Genomic DNA, 17531 nt, shown 5'->3' with positions numbered 1-17531 from the left:
CTTTCCTAAAGTCTAGCACTTTCACCCTACTAGTTACCTTACCCACTCGATGTCTTATGGTGAATTCTATTATTTGGTGATCACTGTCCCCCAAGTGACCACCGATCTGTAGGTCTCCTACCATGTCATCCCCCATTGCCAATACCAGGTTCAGTAAGGCATTCCCCCTAGTGGGACCATGTACCTCCTGCTTCAGATGGAGGTCCTGTACACAGGATAGGAACCTGTGTGAATGGTGGGACTTTGCTGTCTGCGTCTCCCAGCAGATGTCTGAGTAGTTTAGGTCCCCCATGACTACCACCTCCCTAGTTTTTATGGCCTCCAAGGCTGCCTCAGGAGCCCCAAATCTAGTTCTTCCCCTCGGTGTGGGTGTCTGTAGGAGACCCCTACTACCAAATCCCTTTCTCCTTGACCTCCATGTAACCTAACCCACAATCCTTCTACTTTCTCCTCCTTTGGTTCCGTTTTGATAAGGGTCGATATATATCGCTCATTGACATAGAGCGCAAACCCTCCCCCTCTCTTCCCCACTCTATCCTTTCTGTACAGCTTATAACCCTCAATGTGTACCACCCAGTTGTGGGAAGAATCCTACCAGGTTTCTGTTAGCCCTACTAAGTTGTAGGTGTTTTCTGCAAACAGGAGTGCTAGTTCATCCTGCTTGCTCCCCATGCTCCTAGCATTAGTGTATAGGCACTTGAGCTCTGTGACTGGCGCCTTTGTTGCCCCCCGGCTCTGATTCCCAAAGGGCCCCTTATTGCTTACCTGCTTATTGCTTACCTGTGGTGTACTGCTGGCCACCCCATGGATTACAGGTTCCCGATATTCTCCTTCTTCAGGCTGGGCTATCCTTGTGGGTGCCACATGGTTTGGTGGTCCACAGCTTCCCCCGCCCTCATCTTCCCCTTCTGTTCTACACACCTCTTCTGTTGTAGAAAGAGTAAAAAAATTACGAATCGGTATATTTAATTTCATTATTACTGTATGTTGTACATACAACATTTACAATATCATGTGTATTATGTACTTGTCCTACTGTCATGACTTTATGCTTTATCTTGATTCCATGGATAATACTATTGACAATCATGAGCACAAGGATCAGGCCTTTTAAATTAATACTTTAATAATACTAATTCTCATGCTTTAATGGTAAGAATAGTTCTTTGAAAGGATTTTGCAGGTCAGGTAACTATGAAGGGAGATTTTTCTTGTGCAGTATACAGAGCTATTCTTTCCTATACAGTACAGAATCATATTTTTAAATGCTTGATTGTCATGTCACAGAAGCACATTTTTTAAATGCTTGATTGTCATATCTGACACATTTATATAAAATATCGGAACAAATTCTAGTCTGCCACACTACAAGAAATCTGAATTAACTGCTTTGAATGTTCTGATGTTAGTTTGGCTTTTAAGGGAGCAGAATTTACCCTATGATTAGTGGCATGTCCTCACTATCCCAGTAACTATCAAACTTCGCACTTTTTATTCTAAAAAAGCATACCATAGGCTAAAAGTAATATTGCTCTTTGTTTTTTGGAGGTAATCTAGATGGTTTTTCAACACATACCAGTATTTTTCTTACATGAAAACCCTCCCAAAACAGTTTTATGTCTTTTATGTGTTGTTTTTATAAAGACTATTCAGTGTCTACTGTATCTAGTCAGTGTTGAATTACATGCTGTGGCTGTGATTTAAGGACTGATAAATTAGTTTGGATATAATAAGAAAAAACAATCTTAAACCTTCATGCAGAACTCAAACTGGACCCCAGTCTGACATTTTGAATTTCATTTGAACTTTTTTATTTTTTTAAGCACACAGTCAATATAATCTGGTTCTGAAGAAAGTCCAAGTAGATGTCCCAGGATGCTAAAAAGATTTCCTTGCAGTATTTCTGGCCCAGCAGCAAACAGAAATCTAATTTACAAAGAATCCAGTCCTAGAAGACTCATAAGCCAAATTTTCAGACTTTTCAGGCTCAATCCTATATGAGCTGAATCAATGAAAATCAGATATTAATTGATGCAGGGTTGTATCCTAGATCTGGTTAAGCATTTGCCCCTAATATCTAAGCCTTCCTAGGTCTGTACATCAGTAACATGGATGAGTATGGCTCAGTGAGACTAGAGATAGGAAAATGCAAAAGAAATGTCAGTCTATTCTTATCACAGGTGTGTGCACATAATCCCCATTCAAATTCAACATGCATCCATATATGGATGAAAATTTAGGGTCCCAATATTCCACCAGGCCTTAACTCTTCCTTGATCAGGAGAGAAGGCATAATTCTTCATGCTTTCATATTTGTGGAGATGTTTCATCGGTTAGGCTAAGTACAGACATTCAAAAATTCTGAGCCTGAATCAATTTAAGCTTTGCAGGTTAGTCTAAACTGTGTAGCTTGAACCAAGAAGCAAGTGAATAGACATTCACTTTTGATTCTGGAATTGCAGTCACATGACTATAGCTCCCCCCAGCTTCTGGCCTGAGCCACTAGAGCAAGCTCTCCCTTCCCTTTAGCAATGGCAGTAAGGCTGGAGGGAAGCTAGGAGAGAAGCCTTTCAGGGTTTTCCTGCCCTCCCTGCTTAAGCTGGTGGGAGGTGTGGGCAGGCCCTGGCAGGCCACCAAATATAATTGGGGAGGGGTTTAAACTCCCACCATGGCCTGCACGTTCTACAGCCAGTGTGTGCCTGGAGGCAGAGTGGAGAAGCAGCCCCTGCCAGGCTTTTCCCTACTTGCCCCTCAAGGGCAGGGGTTGGGGCATGGCTAGATGCTGGCCAACGTCTGGCCCCCTAAGGTGAAGGAGGGGGAGGGGAGTTTAACTCCCCCTCCCTCCCCTCTCCCACAAGCATGCACCTAGCAGGTGTCTGTCTGGCAGGGACACAGCAGCCCCTGCTAGGCTTCTCCCTTCCCTCTCCCCCCTGCTTGCTACTTGAGCAGTGGGGGTGTGGCCAGATGGCAGCCCCAGGCCAGCCCCCTGAGCCAACATGGGGAGTCGAGGGGTTTAGACCCCCTCCCTCCCCTCTCCCACCAGCATGAACCCCAGTTAGGGTCTTTTTGGAAGGGGCAGAGAAGCCAAGGGCTGCAAAACATCCTGGGATGCTGGGGACTATGATTTAACTTAAACCAGGAAGGTGTTTGGGACAGAAATTCCTTAAACCAGTTTGACCTAAATCAGTTATGTCTGATACTACATTCAACCAAATTTATCTTAAACCAGTTTTGGCCATTTTGAAAGCAGTTTATGTGCACTGAACTTCTGTTGTTACAGGTTTAAACCAGTTTCTGATCACTTAAACTGGTTTATGTATAACTTCTATCCCTAGCCTTAGAATCTTGTCTGAAATTTTTAACTATATTGTGTCTTTGCATTGCTCTATTTGCCCAGTATGCTGCCACATTTAATGAACAGGTAAATGTTTTTCAGAAGCACATACATGCCTCAGGCACCTAAATCCTATTGATTTCTTCTTGCTTATACTGGGAGAAGTTTTCAAAAGAAGAAATATAAATAGCTTAATTGGCACTATATGGAAACTAGCTTTGATTTTGTTGTTGTTGCTGCTGAGAAAATAGAAAGAGTAAAAAAGGACTGAAAATCTGGGTGAAGATTTTTAAAAGTAAGTTAAAAATTCTGGTTTATTTTCATAAGGGTTGTGAAAAGCACTGTCAATGCAAGAGCACTGTAAAAGCCATACATCACATTAGGAACTCTGATTTGCTCATTGAAATGATTTGTTGGGGCCATTGAAGGACAGGACCAACATTTGAAAAAGTGACCTGAGTTTGGCCTTCTAACTTGAGGTGCCTTATAAAAGGCCCTGATAGTCAGAGGGTGGGTGCTTAGCACTCCAGAAATCAGATTCTTTAAGGTGTCTTTTGTGACCTATGGAGATGTAATTTCATAGATTCATAGATGCTATGGTCAGAAGGGACCCCAACAGATCATCAAGTCTGACCCCCTGCCTGGGCAGGAAAGAGTTCTGGGGTCAGATGACCCCAGCAAAGAGTGCTGGGGTCAGGTGACCTCAGCCAGATGCCTATCCAGCCTTCTCTTAAAGACCCCCAAGGTAGGAGAGAGCATCACCTCCCTTGGAAGCCCATTCCAAGTTTTAGACACCCTTACCATGAAGAAGTTTTTCCTGAATCTGCTCTCTGTTAGTTTGTGACCATTGTTCCTTGTTACCCCAAGAGGTGCCCTGGTGAACAGAGCATCTTCAATTCCTTGCTGCACCCCCCTAATGAATTTGTAGGTGGCCACAAGATCACCTCTCAGCCTTCTCTTGCAGAGGCTGAAGAGGTCCAGGTCCCTCAGTCTCTCCTCATAGGGCTTGGCCTATAAACCTTTAACCATATGAGTGGCCCTCCTTTGGACCCTCTTGGGATTATCCACATCCTTCTTAAAGTATGGCATCCAAAACTGGATGCAGTACTCCAACTGTGATCTGACCAATGCCACATAGAGGAGAAGTATCACCTCCTTGGTTCTATTTGTCATTGATCTGCTGATGCATGATAAAGTGCAGTTAGCTTTGCTGATGATTTCGTCACACTGACGACTCATGTTCATCTTGGATTCCACTATGACTCCAAGATCTCTTTCCATTTCTGTGCTGCTGAGAGGACCATTTCCCAGCCAATAAGTGTGCTGGATATTTTTTCACCCTAGGCGCAGCACTCTGCATTTGTCCTTGTTGTACTGTATCCTATTGAGTTCTGCCCAGTTTTCCAACCTGTCCAGGTCCACCTGCAACTGTTCCCTGCCCTCCAGTATGTTCACTTCACCCCACAATTTAGTATTGTCAGCAAACTTGGACAGAGTACACTTCACACCCACATCCAAGTCACTGATGGAGACTTTGAAGAGTACAGGTCCAAGGACCAAGTCCTATAGGACCCGACTACCCACATCCTTCCAGGTCGATACCAACATGTCAGCTACCACTCTCTGGGTGTGACTGCCAAGGCAATTTTCCACCCACTGGACTGTGTACACATCTAAGTCACAGACTCTTAATTTATTTATGAGAATGGGATGAGATACCATATCAAAGGCCTTCCTATAGTCCAAGAAAAGGACATCCTTTACTCCTGCGTCTAAGCATTTTGTGACCTGGTCATAAAATGAAACCAGATTAGTCAGGCATGATCTGCCTACTATGAATCCATGCTGGTTGCCCTGCTGTATTATTTTTCCCACTGGACTTGCACGAATATGATCCTTAATAATCTTTTCAAAGACTTTTCCAAGGATGAAGGTGAGACTGACTGGCCTATAATTTCTTTAAAGGGCAACAAAAGGAATCTTTAGTTAATTGTATCCAGTGAATTTAGTGATTACATTGTGGAAGTAATATGGTTTTTTTCACAAAACAAATATGGCTTGGGCAGTGGTAGGTTCCTGGCACTGTTCTGACCAATATTTCTTGAACCTGACCTCAAGAGATTCTTTCTAGGGATAGCTGTGTGATTCTTTCACAATGTTCTTACTAATTAGGAAGCCAATTAACACCAATTGTGATGGAATTTTTTTCGATATAAGCACAGGTTAGCTGGGACCTCATAGTTCAAGTGAGACCATCATCTCACAAAGATTATCAACCAGTCAACAGAAAGCAATGACTACTGGTCTGGTCAATGATAACCTGACCTGAATCTTATCCACTGAACTAGAGATTAAACACTCTGTGCACCCCAGTCCCTGGGAGCTATTCAGCCCTCTGAGCCATTGTATTTAAATGTTACTCACTGTCATCCCACTGGTTTATAGCAGTCCTTTCTCAGCAGGCATTCTAATTATGATGGTTAGCAGCTGTGCATTATTTATGGCCTCTATGGTGCACAGCTCTATTAAAGAGACATGCTAGCAAACATCAGTGTAGAATATTTGGAATTCCTTGGAGTTGTTCAGAGATGGAAAAAACTTTTTTTTATTAAAGCTTAATCAGTAAGACAGATATACACTATACCACTCTAAGGTTCGAATATTTCAGGAATCAACAGAAGAAAACTCTGTGTATATGAACATAATAGAATCTAGGTACTTAACAGTGAACTCATATTAAAAATCCAGAGAGTCAAGCTTATTCAGAAGCCAAAAGATTCAGCTGTATACCCAAAGCTTATCTGGTCCAGACATCAGACTAGAAATCCCTCAAGACTGTGTGGGGGAGATTTCCAGATTTCTCTGGATAAGCAATACAACAGAGACAACTTTTCTAACAGTATTTCAGTACTGCAAATCCCAGCCATGACCAAGAAGTAGAAAGATGCATAGAAACTATGGAAAAAAAAATAAAGACTGTCAATTGAACATTTTTGGAATGATAAAAAAGGTTCTAGCTTAGCTAGCTTCATTATTCATGACAAACTTTCACAGTGAAACATTCAGTAACTGTTTATATGACTAAGGGTAATATAGCTGTCTATTGAGCTGTCTAGAGCTTCCATGGAAAAGTTTATATTTGCTCTGCTTCACAAGAATAGATACATTAATTAGAACCAGTTTGACCCCGTTTAATAGCATTTAGAGAATTGTTTTACATACAGTGTTCTGGGGATTTTTCTCTGTTTACAGAGAGCAATAAAAAATACAAGAGGCTCAATAGTGTTGGGTCCCTATGGGGTATTCTGTAGTACTTGCTTTAGTTATGTAGGCCCCAGTCCTGTAAGTGTGGGACAGAACCCAGTGCTCCATACAGCAATGTTTATTTTGGTGGGGATCTGCACAGGTAAAGAGTTATGCCTGGATACATTCACTTGCAGTCCACAAGTATATATCTTACTTCCTACTGGAAAAGTAGATCTGAAACTTATTTTGCTTAAAACACAATGGCATCCAGAAAGCACAGTGATAGATGTGGTACAAGTGCCTGATTAGACAAGCCAATACCTGGAAACACTGGTATCCAGTCCATGAAGAAAAAAAAAGGGGGTGGGTGGGAAGGGGGAAGGAGTGGAGGGCATGTGTGGAATCATTTATATTGCCCTTCTAAGGAATTTCTAAAATATATGTATGCATTCTATTCCCCAATCATGCAAAATTTATACAGGTACTCCTCACTTAGCATCGTCCTGGTTAACGTCGTTTCGTTATTACATCACTGATCTATTAGAGAACATATTCATTTAAAGTTGCGCAACGTTCGGTTATAACATTGTTTGGCTACTGGAAAAATGGATTAAACCAAGGATTGTACCTCTTACCACAGGCAAACTCAGATTTCTCATTTTACAAGAGAAACTGATGGATTTTGCCATTTTGCAGTGAGCTGGGAGGGAGCAGGAGGCAGGTGATGAGATTGGGGATGCCACGTGCATGGATACTCATGTGTTGCCAGGCAGCCTGCAGAGCAGCTCCAGTAGGTACGTGGGGAGGAAGATTTGGATTGAGGCCCCTGTAGGGAGGGAACTGGGCAGGGCTGGGGCTGCTGCCCAGCAGGGTGGGTTTTGGGGTCTGGGGCCACAATGAGTGGCTACAGGGCCCCAGCAGGGAGCAGGATGGGGCCATGGGTAGCTGGTCTGGGGGAGGGGAGGGGAGGGCCAGCTCCCCACTGCTATGCGTACTCCCAGGAAGCAGGGAGGACCCATGCCCCCAGATCTGTGCATGGGGCAGGATGTGGGCATGAGCTCCTGTCCTGCTTCCCTGCCCTGGGACCTCCACCACCGTGCAGGCATGACCCAGTGTGGCTGGGGAGTGGGGCCATGCAGGGATCTCCTCACCTCTGTGAGCTCTCCCCCCGCTGCCCTGGTAATGTGCCCCCTGCATCTGTCACTGCATTGAGGGGTGCAGCCTTATGCTGCTGCCCTCACTGTAGCCCCATATGCAGGAGGCATGTCACTGGGGCAGCATGGGGTGAGCACCAACAAGGAGATCCTTATGGAGCTCCTCTGTTCCCTGCCATGCTGGGTCATGGGGGAGGGAAGCAGGGTGTCAGAGAACAGCAGGTCTGCACCAAGAAGCTGCTCACGGCTGTTCCTTGTCACCCTGCTTCCTTCCCCCATGACCCGGCATGGCAGGGAACAGAGGAGCTGCATGGGGATCTCATCACCTCTGCTCACCTCGCAGTGCCATGGCAACATGCCTCCTGCATGTGGGGCTGCAGTGAGGGCAGCAGTGCAGGGCTGTACCCCTCAAAACAGCAGAAGGTGCAGGGGGTGTATTGCCAGAGCAATGGGGAGAGGAGGGGAGCTCACAGCATCGAGCAGATCCCTGTGCAGCCCTGCTGTCCCCAGCCACTGCAGGGCTGTGGAGGCCCTGGGGCAGGGAAGCAGGGCAGGAGCCCACACCTGCCCCGTGTACAGATCTGGGAGGCAAGGGTCCCCCCTTCCCCTGGGAGTGCAAGCGGCAGTGGGAGGCCACCCCGCCTGAGGCTGCAGCACAGGGGAGTGGGGGCACAGGGTTGCAGACCCGGGTATATAACTCTTTTGTCTGGCAAAATAAAATTTGTCTGGAACTACCCCCCCCCCCCTTTACATTAAGTCTTATGAGGAAATTGGGTTCGCTTGACATCATTTTGCTTAAAGTTACATTTTTCAAGAACGTAACTATGAAGTTAAGTGAAGAGTAGCTGTAGTGCCAACTTGGGAAAATTTAACTGCTAACCTTCTCAATCTCAGATTCTCTCCCTTTTAAGAGGAAAGATAAGAAGTTAAATGCCAAAAAATGTTAAAATTGCACAGATTTTAAATTTAAAAGTTAGGAAATGATCACATTCATTTCCTCAGGCAATGATGACATCCTGTATATTCTATGCAACACATAAACAGATATCTAAGTGTGCAACATGACCAAATTAATGTTGTTGCAGGAATCTTAAGATTGCTATTCTTGAGCATTTTACTTTTAAGTTTGACCTTAATATTAAACTAGCTTAGTCATTTGAAAGCCTAAGGGTTTATAGGAAAGGAAATCTTTGTATGTGTGAAAGCACCTCTGCTCTGGATTCCAGAGTGTCCTTGAAATGTTCCTGACACATTTTGCTGATCCAGTAAGTTCTATGCTGTATCTCCCTAATTGGAATGAGGTCTCATTATCAGTACTTTCCACCCAATTACACTGATTCCTACATTGGACACAGTGTCGTGTTATTGTTGCTAAATGTAATCACTAAAGGGAGGCAGCAGCCACTAAGAGGGGAAAAAAAGCTGTCTAAGATTATAAGTAATGATATTTTTTGGGCTAGGGACAGACATTCAAAAAGCCTGAGCCTGAATTGATTCAATCTTTGCAGGTTAGTCTACCCTGCAAAGCTTGAACTGATTTGGAGGTGGATAGATATTCCCTTTTCATTCCAGAAATGCAGGCATATGCCTGCAGTAGCCCAGGCTAGAAGCCCAGGGGCGCTAGAGCAGCCCTCCCTTCCCTTCCACAGAATTGAGCTGAGGGGCGGGGCATGGCCAGGCCCCAGCAAGACACTCTGATTAGCCCAGCAGAGAATTGATAATGTGTTTATCACCCCATTAAGAAAACAACAGAGAGACATTACCAGTTACCTGTTGATTCTGCCTTTGTCACAGCAAGGACTGGAGCCAGCATGTGGTGTGCTAGCTAATATACAGATACCTCTCAGCAAGGGAGAGGGGAGGGGGGAATTCCTGCTTAGCAGGGAGTGGTGAGAGGGAGTCAGGGGGAGCAGACTGCAAGTCTCTGCCAGCCCTGCTGTGGAGCAGAGAGCCCCTCCCAGCCCAGACAGCATGCTGGGATGCTGGAGGTGTCTGGTTTATCTCGAATCAGCAAGGGGTCTGGGACAGACATTATATAAACTGGTTTGAGCCAAATCAGTTAAGTCTGATACTACATTCAACCAGGTTTATCTCAAACTGGTTTCAGCCATTATCAAACTGGTTTATTTGCCCTTAACATCTGTTGTTACAGGTTTAAACCAGTTTCTGATTACTTAAACTGGTTTATGTGTAATGCCTGTCCCTACTTTTGAAGTATTCATGTTAGAGTTATCTTTGGCTACGGAAAATCTATAAAATGATAGTTACACACCTAAGTTTAATAACCCTGAATGAACAGTTTTGCAGATAGATAGCTAGATAGATTCCCTCTCCTGAAAAAGGACTAAGTAAAACAGTCAGGGAATCTCACTTTCTATTTTCAGACTGATCTTCACAAGAATCTCTGCCTAAAAAATGGGCATTGTATTGCTTCCATCCTTTCTAGACAAGTTAGTGGTTTCTGTGTCTTTGCAAATAGTGACAAACAGCAGCAAGTACTAAATTAAAATGAACCTACTGAGAGGCATATTGATGGTGTCCTGCCAGTAACAGGAAAAAATAACAGAAAAAGTCAGGTCCCATATGAACCTTTGTCTTCTGTCTTTATCATTAAAATCTTCTTGCATAGTATTTCTGAAGTGGGACTGCTTATTTGCATTTTAGTGTGTTTTTTAATATTATTGCAAGGACTTTTTGAATTCTTAAAAATTCAGAGATTAACAGAAGATGGGGAATTCTGATTCCATTCCCAAACCTCCAAAGATTAGATCAGGGCTAGCCAACATGGGGCATGGATAGGATGACCATATAGGACAATGTGAAATCTGGAAAACTACCTCCTACCCCCTCAAGTCAACAGCACTGCTGCAGGCAGAGGCAGAGGCAGGGGCAGGGCAGCATGGGGAAGCTCTGGTATTACTATTCAGGCAGCTAATGGAGTCAAAGGCCTGTTAATGACTTATTGTTCTTTACTTCACAGGTGTTAACAATCATCTCCCCTTTTTAATGGTCATTCCACTAATCAAGCTAACTTATTTTAGGGCAATTTTGCTGTCTGCTAGGACTTCCTATTTCACAGCTTGTGCTGCTCTGCCTCCCCACCCTGCGCCCCACACCTGGGGGACACATTATTTTCACCAGCTGGCCGGGACCAGCCTCCAAAATCCAAGACTGTACCAGCCAAACCTGGATGCATGGTCACCCTAGGCATAGGCAGCCTCTGTGTGTAGCACGTAGCAGGAAGTACTACAGCAGCAGATAGGGAAGAAACCAAAAAGCAAAGCAGCAGAATAGTATCAGAGTGGCATTTGGAGATCAAACACCTGCCAAAAAGGTTGCCGCCCTGGATCAGATGGTATCTCAGCTAATTTTCATGAGCCAGATCCTCAGCTGGTAGAAACAGGTGCAGCTTCATTTTCACCAGCTGAGGATCTGGTTCCATCTCTCTTACTGTCAACACCTTTATATTTTAAATCCAACTCAAAACACCACAACACTACTGAAATTTGAGAGGCACTTGCTTTTGAAGTCAGTGAACTCTGTAAAAGACCTACAGACTAGATAGTTTTGATTAATTGATACTATTAGGACCAAACAGTAACCTCAGTTTCACCTTTTGTGACTGTAGTATGGTTAATGGGGTGACACAGAATATATTGACCTCAAGTAAAGTAAATGCCAGAGGAATTCCAAACTTCTACCTGCAAATTATTAACAGGCAGATTCTGACATTTTTGCTGAGTAGCACATCACTTCTCAAATAGCTCCAGTGAAATCAATGAGATGACTTACAGAGTACTCCTTAGTATAAGAACACTAGAAATTTGGCCGCAATATTTGTTTTCTACTTTACTTCACACTAGACATTTATCAGCATTGTCATAGCTGAGACACATTTTAGAAATTAAAAAATCAGCCTAAAATCAAGACTAAATCACATTTAAGGGATATTGTCAACAGAAATCTCTTTTTTTAAAGTGTTATATCCTTTCCATGGTATTGTATGTGCTGAGTTTCATCTTGGCATATCCATCAGCTTGGACAACAAACCTAGACTGATCTGTTTCATTTTAGCTAGGTACAGACATTTGGGGAGGTTACAAGGAGGTTAGATCACATTAAAAATGGCCACCCAATCTAACTGGGTTAAGTCGATCTAAGTGTGAACTGAACAGAAGTTCAGGACAGTAAGATGGGTCTAAAAATGGCTGACCCTATCTAAGTTAGCCCTTCCTCTGAGGTACACTTAATTTAGATTGGGTTGGCCATTTTTAGACTGATCTAACTGTCCTGATCTTCTGTAGAGTTCTGAGGGCTGGGAAAAGCCAGCTGCTAGCCTCAGTCCCAAGGCTGTGCTTTTCCTAACCCATCCCTGGCACTGGGCTATTTTTAGTCCTGCCAACCCATTCCCCCCAAGCCTAGACAGCCCTTCCCCCCTGTGGAGCAGCCAGCCTCCTCTGAGCCCACCAAACCCTCCATCCCACAAGCTGCTGTGCTAGTTTTACCAGCATTCACCAGTGCCAGGAGCTGAGGAAGTAAGTTGGGGTGGGGAGAGGGGCAGGTGGGATGGTATGCCAGAGTGGCATTGGTATCCCAGGGGACTGTTCATTAAAATAGCCCCTGTTCCTGGAGAATGAGGGAGAGATCCCCAAATCCCCTCCCCCATGGACCCCACAAACTCCCCTGATCCCACCAAACTCTCCCAGACCCCTCCAACCTCCTACAGACCATGCCTGCCCTCCTGATTCCCCCATACCTTTTATAGACCCCACCTGCCTCAATCTCCCCATGGACCCCACTTGCCCCCCAATCTTCCCATCCCTCCTGCAAACCCCACCTGCCCCATACCCCTAAGCTACCTTTGCTAGTCCCCTATCCTGACTTATCTTAGATCAGGTGACCATTTTTAACTCAGTCTAACCTCCCATAACCTCCTCATATGTCTGTTCACACCCTTCTATTTGTAGTCCTTTTCCTTTTCACTTGTTTTATAACAGCAAAATACTATTGGGTTCAGACTTCCTACATTGCAGGAAACTATTTAAAATCCAAACCAAATATGTATTGAGTGGGTTTTTTCTTTTTTTACTGATGAAAGCATTTTTATTTATATTAGGTTTTATTAAAACCCTCTATGTTTTCCTTTACAAAAATATATATTCGTGACACTGATTGACAGCATCACTTCAAAATTCTCAATCATAAACATTATATACAATGAATCAAATGTTTTTCTTGGATTTTCTGAATTGTACTTCCACAATATACTGTTGTCCACTCCTCACAATTAACCTCAACCTTATGAAGCCTGCAATGCGATAATATTTGCGCTAAGAAATAACAGGTTGACTGAAAGCAAAAATCAAACAAAAAAGAAGCTACCATACAGTCTTATGAGTACCAGTCTCAGAGGCTTGGCAGCTTCTTCTGGTTCAGCACCTAAGTTAAAGAAACATGATACTTCTCCTGCTACTGTCATCACTTCTACTTTAAAGTGTCACTGGCTTTATGTCCATCAAATTACACTTTAGAAATAGTAGAAGTCAGTGCAAAATAAATAATTATCCCATTTGAAAGTACCAATGGGGAGAACAGATGTTTATGTGTCCTTTGCTATTGAACAAGCTGTTTACAATGGAAGTCAAAATACAGTAGAGGTTATTTTAGTGACAAAATTAGCTGCAACTTACAGTATGTTATGATATAGTGTGAGCAGCAGGAGACCAGAAAAAAATCCAGGATCATGCTGTAACTGTCCAACGTGTATTTTCAGTTCTAAATTTAAGAAGCTAATACGATGATGCCATCTGAATATATTGTTCATGTTCCAAGAATGAAAGAGGATAGGACAGATCATTTCAAAGTATGTGTAGCTTGAGATAAACCAGAAGCACAAAATGCTTCTACCCAAATTAAAGAACCACTTGAACTTTGTCCTACCTGCCCAAAAAGCCCAAGTCTATTTTCTTTCTTTTGCAATAAAACAAGAACAAGCATGAAACTCTTGGCAGATATGCCTTTATTCAGCCCTAATTCAGGTAGTATGGTGGGTGCTGAAAGGTGCAGTTCATTGGAATTGCATTTTAATCATGTTGGCAGCCAGAAGGCTGCCTCAACATTCGGCTTGCCTCTCTTGGGAAAGAGAAGCCTCAAGGAAGTGAGGTATACTAGGTTCAGAGAAGCCAAATATTGAAGAATCATTTTTTTCTTTTCAGCTGGCCTTAGAAATCCGGAGCTCTGGGAGTATGAGGTCAATAGAGTCTATCATGTTTGACTACACAAAGAGAAGAAAAATAATGTGTGTTGTTAATTTGATTTTTTAGAGGTGCATCAGTCCCATATTGTATCAGCACTGATATAAGGACAATTGACATTACTGGCAATTGGCTTTTTTTGACTGATGTGGCCAATAATATCATTGATAAATGCCCCATGCGTGTGCAGCTGCAGTGCAGCATGTAGGCAGTCAGGATCACAGCCCAGCAGTGTGGAGAGCAGCATCTGGCTGATAAGTCTATTGTGGGGGGAGGGGTATGGAGGGGGAAGCAGATCAAAGCCCCGGTAGTGAGGGAGGGAGTGGGGCTGGGATAACAGCAGGCACTGCCCAACCCAGGGTGGGGCAGGACATGGGACGAAGCCAGGAGCTGCTCATCCGGGGGAATGAAGAGGGTGGCTCCCATCACGCAGTGCAACCCTGGAAGGCATGGGGGTTGTGTGCCCCATGGATCTGTAGGTAGGGCCAGGGCTGGCTCCCATTGTGGACTAGGGCTGGGAGTGGTGCCGGGCTCTTCCTAGCAGGGGCTGGGCCAGTGCTGCGCTCAGGATTGACAGGGTGGCACTGGGAGGGGAGCTGTGTGGGGGGCTACAGCCACACCAAAATTTGCCGTAGCCCCCCTCCCAGCACTGCCACTTCCTGCTCCGAGTGCAGCCTGGCCCAGCTCCCTGCTAGGAAGAGCCCAGTGCCAGCCCCAGCCCTGGCCCCATCCTACAGCAGCATCCCACCCTGGCCCCACACACAGATCCAGGGGGCATGCCCCCATGCCCTCCTGGGATGCGTACAGCAGCGAGAGCCACCTCCTCTCCTGGACTAGCTGCATGGACTAGCCACAACTCCATTCCACACCTTTCCCCACCCTGTCTGGGCAGTGCCTGCTCCTGTTCCTGACCCTGCCCCAGCCCCTGCCCCACTCCCTCACTCACCACAGGGGCTTTGATCTGCCCCGCCATGTCTCTTCCCCCCTAGCCCCTTCCTCCACAACAGACTTAACAGCCGTATGCTGCTCTCCAAGCTGCTGGGCCACATATTGGCAATCAGATCAGTATCAGCCAATATGGCTCATTAAAAGTCAGCCATCGGTATCAGCCCAAAAAATCTCTATCATGCACCCCTAGATTCTTTTTAATATCAAAGGGTGCTTGTACATGTGACAGGGCTTTAGTCCTTCAGGGTTGCATTCTATGCCCCCTAAATTGAAATGGTGCTGGCCGTCTGGGGTGCTAGTGGGCCAGGTGCTGTCCTAGCTCAAAGGCACCTTATCCAACTCTTCCCTGAGCCTGCCCAGACTTCCAGAACCCTGTGCACCATCCCTGTTGCACACCCAGCCACCCTCCTACTGCCTCTCCATGCTGCCCCAGGGGCAAGCCAGCCCATTCTGGGTGGCAGCAGGTGTTCTGGTGGCTTCAGGTGCCTTCTAAAGGCAGAGGTGGTGAGGGGCCCAATCCTTTTTTTGGTGGAGCCTGTTCACCTCTACTGCAGGTGGGCGCTGAGCTGACAGATTTATGGCTGCAACTTTCCAAGTTGTAACATTGCAAACTAAACTACTTCTGGATGTGGTTTCATTTGTGATGATACCAAGTCATTTAAAACTCCCAAAACTCACGTATGTATAAAGTGAGATGCCATTAAGCCATACAAAGGGAAATTTTCATCACGTGTACATGGTGACATTGTCACGTATAAAAGTGCCCAGAAAGCAAAATATTACACTGTCCCAAATCTTACCCAAAAAAGTGTTTTTTTAATAATGAGGCAAAAGTTCAGAAATTCACAGTAGAGATCTGAGACAGATGTATATCACCACTTTCCATATCAGTTAAATTCTCATTCTCACTGACATTTTCCCTCCTCTTTCTGTTTAATTATATATATTTAATTTCCAAGAATTTAACCTACATAACCAAATAGCCACTTACCTATATATCACCCAGTATCCCTTAAATTTGGTATAGCATTTGTTTGCTCCAAAGGAGATTAAACAATTCAGTATTTGTCCAAATCTAAGAATTGGTTAGAATTGGCTGCCCTATTGACGTGGGATAAGACACCTCAGGCAACATGTACTCAAAAGATTGAACAGAAAAATTCTTGCTAACAGATTTGAAAGTCATTGACTGCATTATAATATGAGGGAGGCCTTCACACTGACTTATTTTCAAATGAGCACATTGTTTTACCCCATCCCCACCAACATCACATAAGAGAGTTTGTATAAGCTCAGGGAGTATGTATACTTTGCTTAAAGGCAAGACTGAAAAAACAGTTTTAAAGGAAATAAATCCTCATTAGGTAATCTGGGATAAACTTCCTTTGCCCACATAGTCTTTATTAAAAATAAATTAAAAATGCATGAAGAATAAATTAAAAATCCTTTTTTCAGGGCAACCTACTTTTTACTGCTATCGATTGAAAGCAGCCAATATTTTTACATAAAATGTCTAAATCCCTCTTTTTAAGATTTTGTAAACTGGTTCTAACACTCAAAGGGAAACTGTTCCAAACTTAAAACACTGCTGTGGCATGTATGCCCTGAGCAGAAGAGTTAATTTTAATTATTTTAACATAGAAAAATTATCATTCTGGTTAGATTCTAAATATATGTAGACAGACATAATTTTAATACTGTTATCATGCTCTTATAAATTAACAATACATTCATTTTAACTAAAGTTTTTATTTCTCTTACCTCATCACTTACCTACTAACTTCTGTTTTTAATTTTTCCAAGAAAATTTATGGTTGTACATGGAGATTTCTTTCATTTGAAATTTCCCATAGCTTTTTAACATATTTTGTTATTGCTTTGTGGGGAATTACATTGACCTAGCAGACTGTAATGGCACTGATGGAGCCTTTTACATTATATTGAGTCAATGATCCATGAACTTGAAAGGTTCCAAGTACATCATAAAATGACAATCCATTGCTATCAGTCTCATCTGCATGAAACTCCTCCCCTAACAGTGCATTTATTTTTTGGTTCAGTCAATATCACTCATCTGTAACAGTTAATTTACCTAATTAACTGAAATTCCAGTAGCTTTTTTACACCAAGATCCTAAGCCACCATTGGTTTTTAAGGTACATCATAATAAAGCTCTTAAAAGTACAATTCTTAAAATATTCCTATTTAATGCATTAAACAAAGAAAGGAAAACCAGAGAGCAAAAGTTTCTGTTTAAGTAACAAATTGATCTAATCCCACAAAAGCAATATAAGATTCTAGAGATTTAATTTGCTCTGTTGTGCCAAGAGAATCAAGCAAATAAGATATAATGGAACTATGTTTATACAATGCAAAAGTAATTTCCAGGGATCCTGGCTTTCCCTGTTTAAAAATCCAAAATTCTTTGATCAAAAGCCCCAAATCCATATTTTTCCACGATTAAAATGAAACATCACCATATATATAGGTATTAGTTGTACATGATGTTTTATTGATATATTTGCAATTTTAAAGCAATTTGGATGTCTACCAGTACCTCAATCATTATAATAAAATAATTTTCTATATATTTGG

Source organism: Alligator sinensis, unplaced genomic scaffold (assembly GCF_000455745.1).
Source record: "Alligator sinensis unplaced genomic scaffold, ASM45574v1 scaffold1130_1, whole genome shotgun sequence".
Classification (NCBI taxonomy): domain Eukaryota; kingdom Metazoa; phylum Chordata; order Crocodylia; family Alligatoridae; genus Alligator; species Alligator sinensis.
This window is presented reverse-complemented; position numbering follows the sequence as displayed.